General features: G+C 40.3%; 1 long non-coding RNA gene across 1 annotated transcript in view; it reads right to left on the reverse strand.

Moving 5' to 3' along the window:
* The window catches only part of LOC102980758 (uncharacterized), a 381,128-nt gene that overhangs the window by 89,282 nt on the left and 275,051 nt on the right, over positions 1 to 16,795 (reverse strand). The window lies entirely within an intron of this gene.

Genomic DNA, 16,795 nt, shown 5'->3' on the forward strand with positions numbered 1-16,795 from the left:
CGACGGGAGAGGCCACAACAGTGAGAGGCCCGCGTACCGCAAAAAAAAAAAAAAAAAAAAAAAAAATTAAGTGCTGATTCTTCTCAGACACGGGGTTACTGCTCCCTCTCTGCACCCCAGGTCCTTTGCTGCCTCATGAACTTAGATCCACAGAACTGCATGTGGCGTGTTGCTGAGGATTTCCTCACCCATCTCCCTCTGCCTCGTGGGGGTATGAGCACCCTCCTCCTCCAAGCAGAAGGGTGAGTGAGCGAGGAAGAGTACAGAGCCATCCTGAGCCTTCGTGGAGAATCTATTCATTGCCGACCCTGAAATGTGGGCTTTATTCAGTCAGTCACCTCATGACTTTGAAGTTTGATTTGATCAAAGATGTTAATTATGCTTCTCTTTAACATGATTTATAGAACATTAGTGACAGAGGTGGCGGGGGATGTTTACTCCGTGCAGGTAAGATACCGGTCTCAGGGCTGCCTCTGATTTCCATGTAATTAGGAAAATTTGACCCACCCAGGAGCCTACTAAGATCACCACTCTCTTTCCCTCCCCAAAATGCAGAACAAGTCACTCACTGGCATGTTGCATCTCCAGTTGCCTATACCTTTTTTTTTTTACTATAAAATTTAAGGTAACCCCTAAAATCGCATTTGTATGGATGTGTCACCTATGAGTGGCTTTGCACCAACAAATGGAGTTGGTAGCTAGCAACTACAGGTCTCTTCTAAATGAAAATCGAGTTAGTATTTCCTTTCTGGAGAGAGAAGTGTGTGCTTTGGGTATAAGTTTTTTGGGGGTTTTTTGGTGGTTTTTTTTTGTATAAGCTTTCCCCTATACACAGCTCTCCCTTGTTATGTGTATGAGTGTGTATTCCTGTGATTGTGTGTGCGTGTGTGTGTGTGTCCGTGCTTTATAAATATACCTTTGGGAGTAAGAGCATTGCTCTATTGCCTTGCAAAACTGGTCTGTAGAAGGCTCCCTCTTTCCTTGCTGAAACAACTGAAAATCTGGAGTAGAAAGAAGATTTAGGGCCTAAAGATGCATAATGAACACAAAAATAGTAAGAGTTTACATCTTTCATGCTGCCCCTGTGATAATCACAGGTACAGCCATGAAATGGTTACACACTTTCCCTACCTCTCATATACAAGCCCACAGGTAACCACTTTTAGATACATCTCTTTCTCCATCTGTGAAAGCCTCTTTCAGAAACACACCCCTCAATTAAGAGCTCCCGCCAACCTATACTTTTTGCGCCTGTAACATATGCTATGGCTTCTAGGAAACTTATAATGTTGTGTTTTTACGCTGTTACACCATGAAGCATCTACACAGTATAAACAAGAGTATAACAAGACCCCTTTAAAGGGGTAAAGTCTGCAGCAAAATTCTGAACCCATTTTAAGGATGTATAGCAAAAGGGTTTGAGAGCTATTCTGGAGAAAAAGGACAGGGATTACAAAGGAGAAATGGAAATCTTCCTTCTCTTTTTTTTTCAATCGGAGCAGCTTTGTGTGAGGGTACACTGAGCTTTGATGTGAGCAATGTTTGGGTTTGTGTTGCCAGCAAGAAAAATTCAGTTTGTGCCACAATATATATGTGTACGGGAAGGGTATTTTTAAAAATACGATAAAATGCTATCTCTGATTAGAAACGAAAGATGAATTCTCCTGCTAAACCAGGTAACCCTAAAAGCGTGTTAACATGAAATACTAAATAAAATGCTACTCATCTATAATAAATCTTATTACACATTTTGGCAGTTTTACTACTAACATAGTGAAGGTTTCAAGCAATGTTTGAAAATAGAAATCTTAAATTGAATCATTGTTGCATGAATATATGCAAAATATTCATTTCTAGCACTGTGAGGGTTGAGTGCTTTTAAATTGGAGAAATCACTCATGACTTCACCTTTTCATGCAAGATAAAGTTGTATGTGGTAACATCATTACAATGTCATGAAAGAAGTGGAAATCATACAACAGTTCTGCCTAAAGCTAATATACAAAAAAAGGGCTTCAATATTTTTCAATATTGTTCAATATTTAAAGGTGCAGTGCAAGGCTTTAAATATATTTTAAAAAATCATTAGGCTTTAGATGTCAGGGAGGCCTTTACTGAGCTCGGAGACTAATAAAATCACTGATGAGATCTCTTTAATATTTAACGGAATTCATGTCTTAGGTAGTAGCCTATTTTCAACTTCTGTCTCTGCAAATGGGGCTAAATATAGATTTTTTAAAAAAGATTTATGAGGAGGTGATTATAGATTTTTCTTAACTATAGCACTAAAATAAAACTATTTACCCAATGACCGTCATAACAAGAGAAAAAGCATTATGACAGTTAAATAGGATTTTCTATCAATTCTTTAACAGAAGATAGCTTCAAAAGTAGCTAACACATTTATACATGCTAACAATCAGGGAATTCAATCAGTGAAAACAAATGAGCAGATTTTCAAGTGAGTTGCCGAACCATGAATCATCAATAGAGAGTTAGGAGGATTGTGAGAAACTGAAAGATTTTTATTTTATATTGAGGACAACAATAATTGTTGTTGCTCATGAATCTCTCTGCTTTTTTTTCTATCCAGTGATAAAGAAAATTAGGAGCCAAAGTTCAGACCCAAAATCCTATGTCATGTGTATATGTGTGTGTATGAGTGTATGTATGTGCCTGCACTGATATAAGAACAGCTCTCATTTAATTATATTACTTTTTATAGTTACTCTGCGGGGGAATATCATTCATTCTAAGGTAAAGTAAGGCATTCACAGGCTCAACTTTAAACCCTGTTTATGTGTGAAATTGATAGCTCCATTTCTGTTATCAAGTCACTAGTCCAGCACTTTAAAGTCATGGTCTGCAAAATAAAATTGTCTCCCTTTTGAATGTCAACCCCTAAAACCAAATATTCCCATTTATTAAAATAAAAATGTAAATTTATAAATTATCATCCTATTTTTATGTAAAAGCATTCTGGAAAGTACCACATACCACTGTCACATGGCAAACAGCCCTCCCCATCATTGGCTGTTGCTAGGCTACTAGGAAATGGAATGGACCATTGCCAATGATGAATTAACTGATGAGCCAGGATGACAGTAATCTTTGTCACTGGATGCAGTAGCTGTCTGAGCCCTGTCATTTTCTGCATTTCATGTTAAACAGATATACCTAGATTGTAAAACAATACAAAGAAGAACCTGAAAAGAAAGAAGCAAACTTTGACAATCAGAGGGCGGTAGCTTTTTATATATACATACGAGGCTTATTACCTTCACTGAAGAATGAGATCCAACATGCATTAGCTTTTCTTTTTTAAATTAAAACCTGTGACCAAATGAAACTTTGTTCTACATCAATAAAGCAGATTCAGAAGGATACCTACTGGGAAGCACTTTGTAATCTGTGTCTACACAGAGCCAAAACATCTAACTGAACTGTGAAAATTCACAAAATAATCAGGATTTTTGGTCCATGACATTAACCATAGGGGTATGTGTGTATGTAAGAGTATCCTTACTTGGGGAATAGTATAGATAAAGATGACCGATCTGGGTGTTTGGGCTTTGTAGACTTAACAGGCATAAATAACTAGTGATTGAAATACCCAGTGAATAACACCATGTCTACACAGGACACAAGATTTTTCCATCTGAACAAACTAACTCAGTGGAATTGATTTTTTTCTCATGAATTTATCTAGAAACTTATTGCAGGGGTCTGTGGTTTTGTTCTACTTGCAGATTCAACCTTAGACAAGTCGCAAAATCTCACGAGGCAGAGGTCAGGGACTCGGAAGTTCTGAGCAGTGGATATCAAGGGGAGACAAGTAAAGTGAATGTATGCTCAGAGGTGTGTGCCTGTATCGTAGCAGAAATCTGCTGGGATACAAGGAAGAAAAAATGAATTTGTGGACCCAATGCAGGCATGGGGGTGTTCGAGAAGTTACCACAGTGAGCCACCACCAGCCAGGAAATTATACTGCAACAAATATGGCTTGACTCCAAAGCAATAAGACCAATTTCCATAAGTCAAACAAGGAAGGCTGCCTTATCCTATTTCCAAGCCATGAGAGGGAAAAAATAAAGGGGGAAGACGCAGCAGCGGCACCTTTAGATGCTGGGAGTATTCAATGACAAAGGTCAAAAGGAAGAAGCGGCACGGAGAGAGAAAGACAACATCAGGTGGAAGCAATTAAAAGTTAAAAGTGGTGTCTTTGCCCAGCCATTTCCTTATCTAGTTTTTCCTCAAATCATCCTGGAGACAGAGCTCAACAATCTGGATTGACACTTGTGCTGACACCATATCCCCTTTAAAATTTTTCAGGAATGGTAAAATAGTTAGGTATCCTTCTCCTACTTGACTATGCAACAACTTACTCATTATGAAATAGATTAATTCTCTTAGATATACAAAGTGGATATGAGCGAGGGAGTGTGGGTATGCATACATGTGTGTAAGTGTGTGTGTGTGGTTTCTGTGTTCTTAGGACAAAGGCTCTGCCAGTGAGACAGAAACTCTGGGGTCTTGTTAGTCCCGGCATTAGTGAGAAGATGAATGGCAGGGGGTTCTTTGGACCTAATACTTCATAGCACTCAAGGCCTGTTCTGCTCTTTTTACCATGTGGGTTTTTGAAATAATAGATCATAACTATAGACTCAGTGCATGTGGATGCGGACTGTATGCACTTAATATTTCAGGAGAAGTGTATGCAACCCAATCCAATCACTCTGAAAAATGTGGAAAATGGAAATGCATAAAGAAAGCTGCTGGCATAAAAGAGAATAAAGAAGAAATATTGATGAAGCTCTGTATGGATTAGCAAAATATATTTATGTAACATTTGAATATATGTATATGCATGTATATATTCTAATCTATGTATATTTTTATATATTTAATATATAGGTATACATATATATACGAATCAATGTATTAAAGCAAAACAAATCAGATCAGGAAATTTCTTTTCTTTGAAGTTAAAACAGCTGCGGGTTTTTGTCATCTCCTTTGTAAAGATCTAGAGAATTACACATTTTAAATAAGACTGTAACCAATACTATAAAAGTATCAGTAAATATTGGAGAGGTAGCCTGGTTAGTAGATAAAAGTGTTGAATTTGGAGCCAGACCTGGGTACACAGGCACAAATTTCAGCTCTGCTACTATTACCTCTTAGTCTCAAGCAAGTTACATAAGCTCCTCTTGCTTCTGCTTCTCCATCTATAAAATGGGGGGAGGAAAGGGGATAACAATAGTATTTACTATTTTTTTTTATTTGTGGTACGCGGGCCTCTCACTGTCGTGGCCTCTCCCGTTGCGGAGCACAGGCTCCGGACGCGCAGGCTCAGCGGCCGTGGCTCACGGGCCCAGCCGCTCTGCGGCATGTGGGATCTTCCCGGACCGGGGCACGAACCCGTGTCCCCTGCATCGGCAGGCGGACTCTCAACCACTGTGCCACCAGGGAAGCCCAGTACTTACTATTGGAGGACCTAATATTTATTTTTGAAACACTTAGGATAGTGCCTGGAACAAAATAAGCACTATAGTAATGTTTGTCAAGTAAATAAATACACACATACACAGTATTTATCCAGGAAATTCTATCAAAGGAGATTTTGAAATCTTCTTTCCCTCAAAAAGGAAAACATTTTATTTTGATGGTTTGATATACTGGAAAACTACTGACTCACAACCCAGTATGAATGTTGGCTAATATTTCATTCTCTGTCTGGATAACTTAGTCCTATGGACCTAGAACAGGATGGTTGTAACCCCTTGGGTCTGCTTTGCTGCCACCGGGATGCTCTCCACCTGTCTCCTGGGATAAAGTGCTAGTTACCTTGTCTACCCTAGGTTGTCATCCTCATCTTTCTCACACCACCTCACGGCTTAGCATAAAGATTTTGTGGGGGGCAGGTGGGGAAGAGAGGGAAACTTGCTCCAAATGACAGTGAGTAACATTGGATGAAATATAGTGTGGAGGACAGAGAAACAGAGAGAGAAGAAAGCCCCAAAAGGAAAACCTATTCAGCCAGCCACCTGGCCATAAAACAGCTGAAACCTGAGACAGTGAGAGAGAGGGAGACAGAATGACTACTGTGAACAGGAAAGCAAAGGCACCGCCTCTGGCCAGACTGTCCTAATGGATGTACAACAACAGCATTCATTCCTTCAACAGTATTTACTGAGCACCTAAGAAGACCCCTAAAATGTGATCAAAATATTCAAAACACCCTGCCTCTATGGAGCGTACACTCCACAGAGGAAGAAACTGAATAATAAATAACCTAAATAAGTAAAATATATAATGTGTTCAGTGATAACAAGGACTAAGTGGTGAAAGTAGGCAAGAGGGTTAGGAAGTGGATGGGTGCAGGCAGGGGTTCATATTGGGCATCCATCAGCCGCTATTCGGTTCATACTACACAGGCCGCAGGGGAAGGGGCTTATGCTTAGATCACTTATCTGATCACTTTCTGATAATGCTATTCGGTTTTACTTAAATGACCCCACTGAAATTCGCCACGACAGAGTCCTGCCCTGACTTCTCCTGTCCAGGGTTCAAATCCTAACCCATGCTCTGTGATTCTAGGCAAGTTACTTAACCTCTCTGAATCTCAGTCCATTCATCTGTAAAATTGGGATAATGGAAACAGCTACCTCGAAAAGTGGTTTTTATAACTAGTAGATGATCCAGGTGAAACATTTACAACAGTGTCTAGTAAATAACTTACTTTAAAATGTTGTTATTTTTGTTGCCATGTACATGGCCCTGAAAGGGGCAGAGACTCAGGGCTACTGGTTTCTTTTGCCCATGTACAACAAGCCTTCAAAGCACAAGAAAACGGAAGCCAGTGGCTCTTTCAAGTGAGTCTGTTGTTGTTTGGTTACATTAAAGCTTGGGTTCATTACATTTTTATATTTCACCTAGTGGAGCAATTTGATAGTTTGCATGCACATGGCAACCTTTCAGCATCACCCCAAGGTTAGGTCCCTTAGAGAGGCCAAGGACTGAAGCAGTAGGGATAAAATTTAATGCTCTTAAACAGTATTCAGAAGACAGGGAAAGCACAAAGGGGTTTTGTGCTAGAACTCTTCTTTCAGTAGAACTAGAACACAGTACTTCAAGCTTCTGTAGGCATGACTGTCTCAACTGGAGAGTGAAGCACTTTTGGAGAGAAAACAGTCCCTTATAAACCCTTAGCCACATACTTTAAGGCCAGAAACCTGTGTGAAAAGCATTCTTTGGAAAAGGAAATATGCAAATAGGATATTAGAAGTGGGATCAGACTTCTTACCTAATAGGCCATATTGGTCATCCTTTGATGGCATATTCTTTGATGGCATTGGAACCTTTGATGGTTCCAATTCTGGTTGGAACCTTAGAATTAAGGGAAGAAACCTGATGTCTCAGCCTGTTCAAATATAGATGCTTTCATCTCATGAGAGGGAACTGGCTGCCTGGGTACCACTCAAGGATGGAGAAACAGCAACTGAAGTGAGTGAAGTTATAAACACCCAGACCATGATGGTACTGCCAGGAGGAGAAGGAAGGAGCCCCCAGGCATGAGGAAAGTTGTCCTCCAATCAAACCTTCCCCAAGAATTGATTATAATTTAACCTTTTCTCAGCAAATCATAAACATCTACTCAGGGTTGTTAGAAATCCCAATTATGACGTACAAACAGCCTGAGAGAACTACCTGAAGAGCTAACTGAACTTTTCAAGGGTCTTCAAGACTTTCAGGGCCGTGCTCACAGAGCCAGCAATACCTGGTGGTGGCTGTGTCTGCATATGAAATGCACATGGATGGGAGAGGAGAAAGGTGGCTTTTCAGTGTATTCTAGGGGTGGGGATAGGGGTGGGGAAGAATAGTGGCTGAGTTCAACTTCCTCTTTTCCCTGAATTCCAACAAATAGGTTTATATGTAGAAATACATATAATCTTCCAAAAATACGGTGTGATTTTAGTCCAGAAAAAAATGGAGATTCTTAACTTCAGATCTAAGATCAGGTATTTCTGTTTCCCTGGTGCTCTGCAGAAGCACCTCTAACTAAAAATGTACAGGATATGGTTTTCTGTATGAGAAGTTTGTTTCTCTCTCTTAAGTGTAGTGACTGAAAAATCCATCACTGTACACAGTTAAGTCCGCCTTTTTTTTTCCCATAGACAATTCTCACTCCAGTTAATTCTGGAGAGACAAACCTCTCTCCTCCTAATCCATTTCATAGGAGCTCTGCCCAGTGTCCTGAAAGAAGCAGCCCAGCAAGCATGAACGACCTCTCCTCTCCAGCCACCCTCCCCCATCACAACTGTTTGGACCAGGAGTAGACACATGACCTGGGCTTCAGCAGATTCCTTCTCCTAGGAATCTGAAATAGCGAAACTGGGATCTGCATTACTCTGATGTGGGGAATATGAGCTGAACAGTCACGTAGATTTGCAGGCTAAGGCCACCATTTGAAAGCAGCCACAGTGTGCCATGTGTAAGCAGATATGTAAACAGAGAAACTGGTCATCAGAGATGAAAATAAAGCATAGGAGCAAAGAGAAGCAGAGAGGAGAGATAGTGGGATGAGAGAGAGGAGTGAGGAGATGCCCACTTCTGCCCCCGTTTCTGTGATGCAAAGCTCTGTTAGTACCTATGGGTTTCATGAGATGCCCATGAAGTCTTTCGAAAACACCCATTTTAAGCTTATTTAAGTAGATTCTCTTTGCACCACATAGTTCCTAAAACATGTGGTAAGTCGTATGTAGACACACCATGGCATAAATTTCAATATACCTTGTGATCCAGAAGGCTGCTCACCATCACATAAGAATTTCACTGCATTACTACTGAGCAAGTGTGAACAACATAGCAGTTCAGATGATGAAGGAGTTGCAATAGGGAGAAAATTAAATGGTTATCTATGAGCTAGGCATTGAACAGCTCAGAGGAAGGAGCTATTCTCCTCCCAGCATTGTTTCCTGAGAAGTTAGCAAAGCAGGTCAATGCACTTAGGTACCCCAGTGATAAGAACTGTGTCAACCCAGAGAGGGAGATAAAAATCACCATGGATGATGAATGCTAATTGCTATCTTCATTTGTAGCACAATTGGCTTTAGAGAACAAAGTTAAGTGTCCCCTGGTCCCTGGAGACAACCCCTCTGGATTGGGGCTTAAAGAACATTACAAAGGCCCTTACTTAGAAAAAAAGAAGGGGAGACATGTTCTTGCCTATCACAAAGGATCTCCTTCTAATTTACTAACCATCCCATCAAAAAACAGATGGGTATTCTGACATGTGTGGGTATAATTAATGAATAAGCATGCATGAATATCCATAAGTGACTATGGTATGGATTTAATTGTCAACATTCACTGAACAAACATTGAGGGTGTGGGAGATTTGATTTTGAACTCTGACACTTTATTAGCCATGTGACCTTGTGTGAGTCTTAGATCTCATATCAGTTAAAAAGGGATAATAATACCAACATTGTTGGTATGAGATTTAAATGACATAATACTTGTTAAGCATAGTACACAGTAGGTATTAAAAAATGTGCCATGAGCTTACTCCATACCACTTTCACAGATTAACCATTAATAAAATCCTAAATGTAATCCTTTTAATACCCAGTATTAGATAGAACTAGTTTAAAAGAATTCCTTCCATTGCTATCTAATGCTTCACTCTGATATATTCACTGATAACTACACAAACCTAGAATATCTTAAACAAGTAGTCACAGAACATGAAGAAAGAGCCCAGGCCTAGCAGCTTCCATGTTCTTGCCATTATGCAGTTGGCTGGAAACAGTCACCTGGCCCATTGCAACTTCGAATATCACAAGTGTTCATTAAATTAACTTTTCTATGCTAATAAATGATAACCAAACTGGCACTTAATAAACTCTGCTAATCACTTTTCTCCTTTACGTCACTCCAAAGTAGTGTTCTCCCCCCTCCTCAGGCCCCTTTGTTTTAATCGAAAACCACCTTTGCTCACCCTCCTAGAGACCACGACTTTACCTATTTCACATCTTTCCCACCCTCAACCACTAGCTGTTTTCTGCATTTCTTCTCAAAAAAACTCTACCAAGTCATGAATAATACAGTTGCCCCTTCTTAAAAAAACCACCCCACTATTTTAAAACACTAGGAAGGGGTCCTCATCCTATCCTGAATTGAGCACTGCTTCAGTCGACTTTTTCCCGTTAACTGTCCCTTGCTGCTTAAAGCATACGGGCCCTCCTCCCTTCCCTCCCACCCCAGCCCCCACCAAAACCTCCCCAACAAGTGTGCATGAGCTCATTCCCCAAGGATTGGCCTTCATAAAGAAGGCAACATGAAGCTTCCAGTAGGAAGCTTCTCTCCGACAGCAGACCGGAACGCTAGCGAGAGAGCCCAACAAGGCGAACACGCACATCTAGCAGTGGTTTAAAGGATAACAGCTTTGCGTTGGGCACAGGTCAGGGGAACTTTGATTTGGAGAACAGGTGGGCTACCTGACAACCAGCAGGCAGCCTTGCTTTTGACTACTGCCATTTTAAATCAGGATGTTTGGCAAATCATTAGTGTCTGCTAGTTATTAAACAGAGGAAAGTTCAAAAGCACACGCATGTTTTTCACCCAGCCTCCCAGGTGGTAGCTGTTTCAAGCAGCAACCTTTTCACTTTGTGCAGCAAGACTTGTAAACTTCCCATGGCTAAAATCATGTTTTCTAACCGAGTGCCCACAACTGAGCTGCAGCCTTGCAAGAGCGGCAAAACCCATATGTGAACGTCTGTCTGAGGGCTTACCATTCCCTCTCTTTGCAAGTTTATTGTTGAAATTACTGAAATGTACACAAATGACTGCATTTGAAGGTGAAATTTGGTGGAAAAATAAAGATATAATAGGATTCTTTCTTAAATAATTTCCTGGTGCGATGTCTGTCTGAAAAATGAAGTGAAATTATATGATGTCGAAAAATCATGTTTCAAGATGATTGACAACATGTGAATGTTTTGCATTGTGAAATGAGGTGGAAAATTTTAATTGCACGATGGGAGGACATAATATTTATTAGAACCTTGTAGCTACAGAGGATTGCAATGAAGAGGACACAATTTTAAATTTGGCGTTAATACGTCAAGTCTAAATCTTAAATGAACATGCAGGAGTAAAATTCTCTATCAAAGCCTTTTCTTAGAGTGTATGATTAAGTTTTCAGATTCTAATAACTAAACAGGATCGACGTGTGGGGCACGTCCATATCCTGACAGAGAGGCTTGCTAGTCTGCATTCGTATTCGATTTTGAACGTGTTACCATGCAACACATGCCTGGGTCAGACACAGATAAAACTGATCCTCGAGCAGGGCTCACACGAGATGTGGTGGTTTTGCTGGAGACCTAGGATTTGTAAAGAATGCAGAGAATGGGGGAAAGGACTGGAATTAAACACAAGAGTGAGAAAAAAAAACACAAAGGAATATATATAAAACTGGCAAAACAAAGATCTAAAGCTAAATTACCTTTAACTCAACTTTGAATGGAAATGACTCAGCTAAGGATGGCCAACGGAATCCACATTTGTTGGTCTACTTGTCAATTTATAAGAAGACCAGAGTGGGCATACATTAAACAAATGATAAGAGTGGGCCAGCCTCTCCCAATAGATGGTCTCATAACCCTCAATACCTTAATAATAAAGGAAAAAGGGTTGTTTCCCCACAGGAGAGAGATGGTATTACGGCCAAAGTGGAAGCAAGCTTCCCCAGACCCTACTCTCCCGTCTGACTCTCTCAGAAGTCAATAGCTTTATTGATCAGATTAGAGACTGCAGGATCACTCTGTTTCCATCGTGCCCCAAACTCCACCACTCAAGGAAATGCTGCCTCTCAGTCTAATAGCTGCAGCAATTAAAACTCAAAGAGTCCTTTTCTTTTTTCTGAGTGGGTGGGGAGGTGGGGCATTGCTGGGGACATCTAAAATTGCCAGCATCAAGATCATTATTAAGATTCTAAGAAGAGAGAAACATACAGAAAAGTTGTTAAAACACCAAGCAGAAGAGTGCTAGGGAAACACCTCTCTCTCCCTCTCTCTCTCCCCTCCCCTCTCTCTCTCTCTCTCTGAGGTTGATGCTGGTGCTTCACATGAATATGGCAAGGACATAAATCACCGAGTTGGGAATCCTGGAGGGTCACTGAATGGGTCTATAACTAGTGGAGCAGAAGAGGTCAGAAATTAAAATGGTTAGCAATGAGCAATAAGAAACCCGAGCAAGGCTTAAAGAGGAGTTGGAAATAGATACTTTATGGCCTCTTTCTTGCAGAATTGAAGAGCTGAGCTGGGAGTAAAAGAACAAAGATTTGGCTAAGAAAATAGAAAGTCACCATCTTGTGATCCATTTTTCTCTCACGGACCTGTGTTTTGTGTTTTCTGTTTATCCCAATACACTTGAAAGCCAAACATCTAATAACGCACATAGAAACGTACCCCTTCTTTTAAAGTATCTTTGCCTTCCTGGATATGATTAGTGGATGAAAACTTTCTACCAGATAAATACAATATTTTTTCATATAGCCCCTACATTCATTGTTAACCAAAATAATTTTCTTTTCTGGCAGTAAGAATAATTATTCCAGTAAAATTAACACCTCATCTCATGTATATAATGCAAGATCTAAGATTTTTTAAATGTATCTTTTCCCTCCCAGAGAACAGAGTTTAAATAGTGTGAATTCAAAACTTCAGTGGTTTCTAAATTGCAAGCCACCTAAGACTTATCTTCCACCTGCTCATATGGTTTGCTGCATTCTGATCAGAGAGGGAATTTGCATCTCTGAACCAACAGATATAAAGTGCACAAGAACATCACGAAGTAATTACGAGTTTATGACATCATCTTAATATTACAAGGGAGAGAATGAAAGACCAGAGAGAAACGCGCGATTTCCCTTTTGGGAAAACATTAATGGATGCTTACAATCTGTTTTCTTTTGTTTGGATGTTACAACCAATAATACACTTTTATGTCTATAAATAAAGACTAAAGTTGAATAAATCCAACAAACCCCTGAGCCTGCAGCTTGGAATCTTGATTCACATTCAAGGCCAAGATTTATGAGTCATATTCGCAGAGAGTAAGTTGAAGCTGCAAGATGTGGGGGGAAATTATTCCACATGGTGATTATTTGGCGGAGTGATTATGCATGCATACCTGATCACAGTGTCACCTGTTCCAGCTAGTCCAACATGATAAAACATGGCAATTTTCTCTGTTCCCCTTTGCTCGCACAGCAGAGACTGATGCCCACAGCCTCACACCCTTCATTGTTAACTGTGCTTCCTAGTCAGAGGCATCCCTCGCTTCCCACTTTAGCTCTGATTTCTGGAGGTGCTCTGCGGTGATTCACGTAAATGTCTGCATGACTGTATAGGTAAAGGAGGTGCAGCAGCACTAATGACCGACAGTTGAAAACAACAGCTTCTGGAAAGACACTTGCCGTACTCGTGGATGGCTTTTCTCTTGGACCACCTCCACCCCGACTCTCCACACACTCGCTTTACATGTGTTAAATCACCGTTGAGGCCATTGGGAAAGTCCTCCTGGGTTGTTCTAGCCCACTTCTCCGGTACAGGAATGTCTTCAGAAAAGGGTGGGCTTTCCCTCCCTTCAGAGGAGCTCCCCGAGTGCTTTAACTCCCCTTAAACACTTGCTACTCTTACAGTGATGGGGCCTCAGCCACCTCCCCAGGCAGTTCACTTCAGTGCCTAATTGCCCTTACTGGGAAGAAATGTTTCCTAATGTCTCCTAACCGACATTTTCCCCTTTCCTTAGTTTCAAGCCGTTACTTCTTATTAGACCATTCTCAACCACTGCAAGCAATCCCCTTCTTTCCTGAAAATTATTATTGCTCAAATATTTGTAGACAGTTAGCATAGGCTTCCATCTCTCCAGCTCCTTTTCCTGAAAGCTTTAAATGCTATGTTCCTTTAACCTTTCTTTATAGGTCATCTCTTCTAATCCTTTTATCTTTTTTGTCACCCTTCTCTGAGTTCTCTCTAATTTACAGTATTGATGTTCTCTTTATAATGAGGTGCCCCAAACAGTATGCCGTGCTCCATAAGTGGTTGCCAGGAGAAGCATGATTACAGAAACTCCATTTTCCTATAAGCAACACCTCCTTCTCTGCTGTGTGCCCCAGTAGAGCATTTGTCTTTTTCACAGCTGCACTACATTATCTAAATACACTATCAGTCCCAATTCCTTCTCCCATTTGTCTCTTGAAGACATATGCACCTAATCCAGTGTTCTACTTTGCTTTCTACCCACCCCAGTCCCCTGAGCCCCAAGCCAGGATTGTTCACAACTTGAATCCAAGACTCCTTGAGCAATTAAAAGAAAGCTTTAACTCCTTCAGTTATCAAGGCCCCAGTCTGTAATAAACTAGATACAGGTAATCGTTAGCTGTGACCCTTTTATTTATAATGCCATCAGATTGGGTTTATTTTTACAGCGTTGTTAGAGATTAAGAGCAAAGCTTCTGTCTTCATCACATTGGTTTTACTGTGGGTTAGGACCTACGGTGCCCCACTTCATTTCCTGAGACCCAAGCAATGAGCACAGAACCATTTCTAGTAAGTTCTGACTCTGATTAAAAAACAATCTTTATGAAATAGAAGCTAATAAAATTGCTTTCCTAATTACCCTGAGCTAGTTCATTTCCCAGCAAATATACTAAAATAGAGTTACTTGGCTCCGATTCACAAAATCTGAACCCAAGCTCATTATTAAGGCATTTAGCAGGGAAAAAAGCATGTGTGCATAAGATGCTGTCCCATCAAGCAGAATGCAAGAAACCTTTTGAAGTTCAGACCTTTGAAGTTTGAAGTTATTGCTGCATTTTTTTTTTAATGCAGGTATTTCTGCTAGGAAAAAATGTACACTGGAGTCATTTATATTAATGGAGCAGAGTACCTATACTAGTGTAATCTTTAGAGGAGGTTTTTTGTTGAGAACAGCAAATCTATTTAAGAAAAATATTTAGATCCTTTGCATTGTGCTTGTTAGTCTGCAGGCCATTATACGAGGCAGAGAGACTTTTCCGTGATAGAATAGAGTAACTCATGTCCCACGGCTACTTCCGCCATGACTTATGCCACTCACAAATCTCTTTCATCTATTTAAAGCGTGAGATTCTGATGACTATAAATGTATGAAAATGTTTGGGGATTGTTTTATTTTCCTCTAAACGTCCTATCATTCATTAACATGGACATGATTTGCTAATATTTCTAATACATGCGTGAATACTCCACTAACAGAGGTTTAAAATGCTCCATTCTCAGGGGGGAAAAACACAATTATCAAAATTAAAAGATACTTTAAGAAGAGCATACCTATTAACTAAAGGGCTGATATTTACATGGCAGAATCAGGTAGGTCAGAGAAGGAAACCTCGCCTCTGTTTGGCAATATGACACACCCGTTTTATGCGACATTGCCAATAGAGTTACAGCTCAGGGTAACTGCAATATTAAAGTAAATACAGCCAGGACTGACTCAGAAACAAGAGCCAAGCCCCTATGGCCAGTACTGGGAATGCTAAAGCTTTCTTCCTCCTCTGTGGGTATTTGCCTGAAACCAATCTCTTAGAGCTCAGCCTCACAAATCTGAAATGGGGGAAAGAAACTGCCTCTGTCTTCTACCAGGGAGTGCAGCTCTTCTTGGGAAAATTTGTGAAATTCCACCCCCTGGGCAAAAACCATGGCTTTTTGTCAATATGCCCCGGGTGGAAATCTGACATTTCCATAATGATATGACAGATTTCCATCTGGGAAAACTGCCTTCTGTTTTCACAATGAATTTGAAGCAAGAATGAAAAATCTTTCACTTTTGTCTATAAAACTATTTAAAAGAAAAAAAAATCTGCACTTTTCCTGCCTTGAAATAATGGATTGGGTATTAAATGAGAAAAATCTGTAACTCTTTTGAGTTCAATCAAATCATCAGCGATACTTAGAAAAAAAGAGAAGAAGGGAACTATGTGGAGAATAAATCCTTCCAGACAAATTTGTTACTGTTTTTTGATAGTTACTAGCAGATGAAAGGAATAATGTGTACCTAGCAATAAGTGAATGTGCATCAATGATATACATACAGCTGGAATTCAAGAAAAGATTGACAGAGGGCATCAGTAAGTCTATTTTGTGAAACTGGTTCTAATTGATTTCGATGGGAGTATTGTCTCATGGATTGAAAATTTGCTGAAAGATGATAAACAAAGAATAGCAATGAATGAAAAGCAAAGGGGACGACATTGGGGTTAATACGAGTTTTGATCTCATTTCTCATTTTAGAAATGCAACAGGAGAGGACCAACCTGCACAAAAATGGAATATGCAAATGTACCAAATGAATGGTGCTTCACTTGCCAATGAGAACTGAAAAATGGAATCTCCTTAGTGAAGTGGGAGGTAGAGGTCTGAGGAGAGAGGGAAACAGAAACCTAAGTAGGGCCTGGAAAAACTGGAGCCAGGATGTTTTTAAGGGGAAACTATCTAATACACACAATGAATACGCAGCTCACTGGCTTTTGAAGACTGATCCAGGCTCAGTGTTTGAATTGCCTGCAGTCTTGTTTTGTTTGCCGGGATGGGGGTTGGGTTGCACTCTCCCCGGCCCTCCTCTTCCTGACGTTGTCAAGTCCCTGAGTGAGAATCAGGGGCTCCGGGGTGGGGTGGATTTTCTTTTTTTCTGTGCAAAGTTAATTATCCCAGACTCGGAGAAAAACAGACTATTTTCTATAAGA

Source organism: Physeter macrocephalus, chromosome 12, assembly GCF_002837175.3.
Source record: "Physeter macrocephalus isolate SW-GA chromosome 12, ASM283717v5, whole genome shotgun sequence".
Classification (NCBI taxonomy): Eukaryota; Metazoa; Chordata; class Mammalia; order Artiodactyla; family Physeteridae; genus Physeter; species Physeter macrocephalus.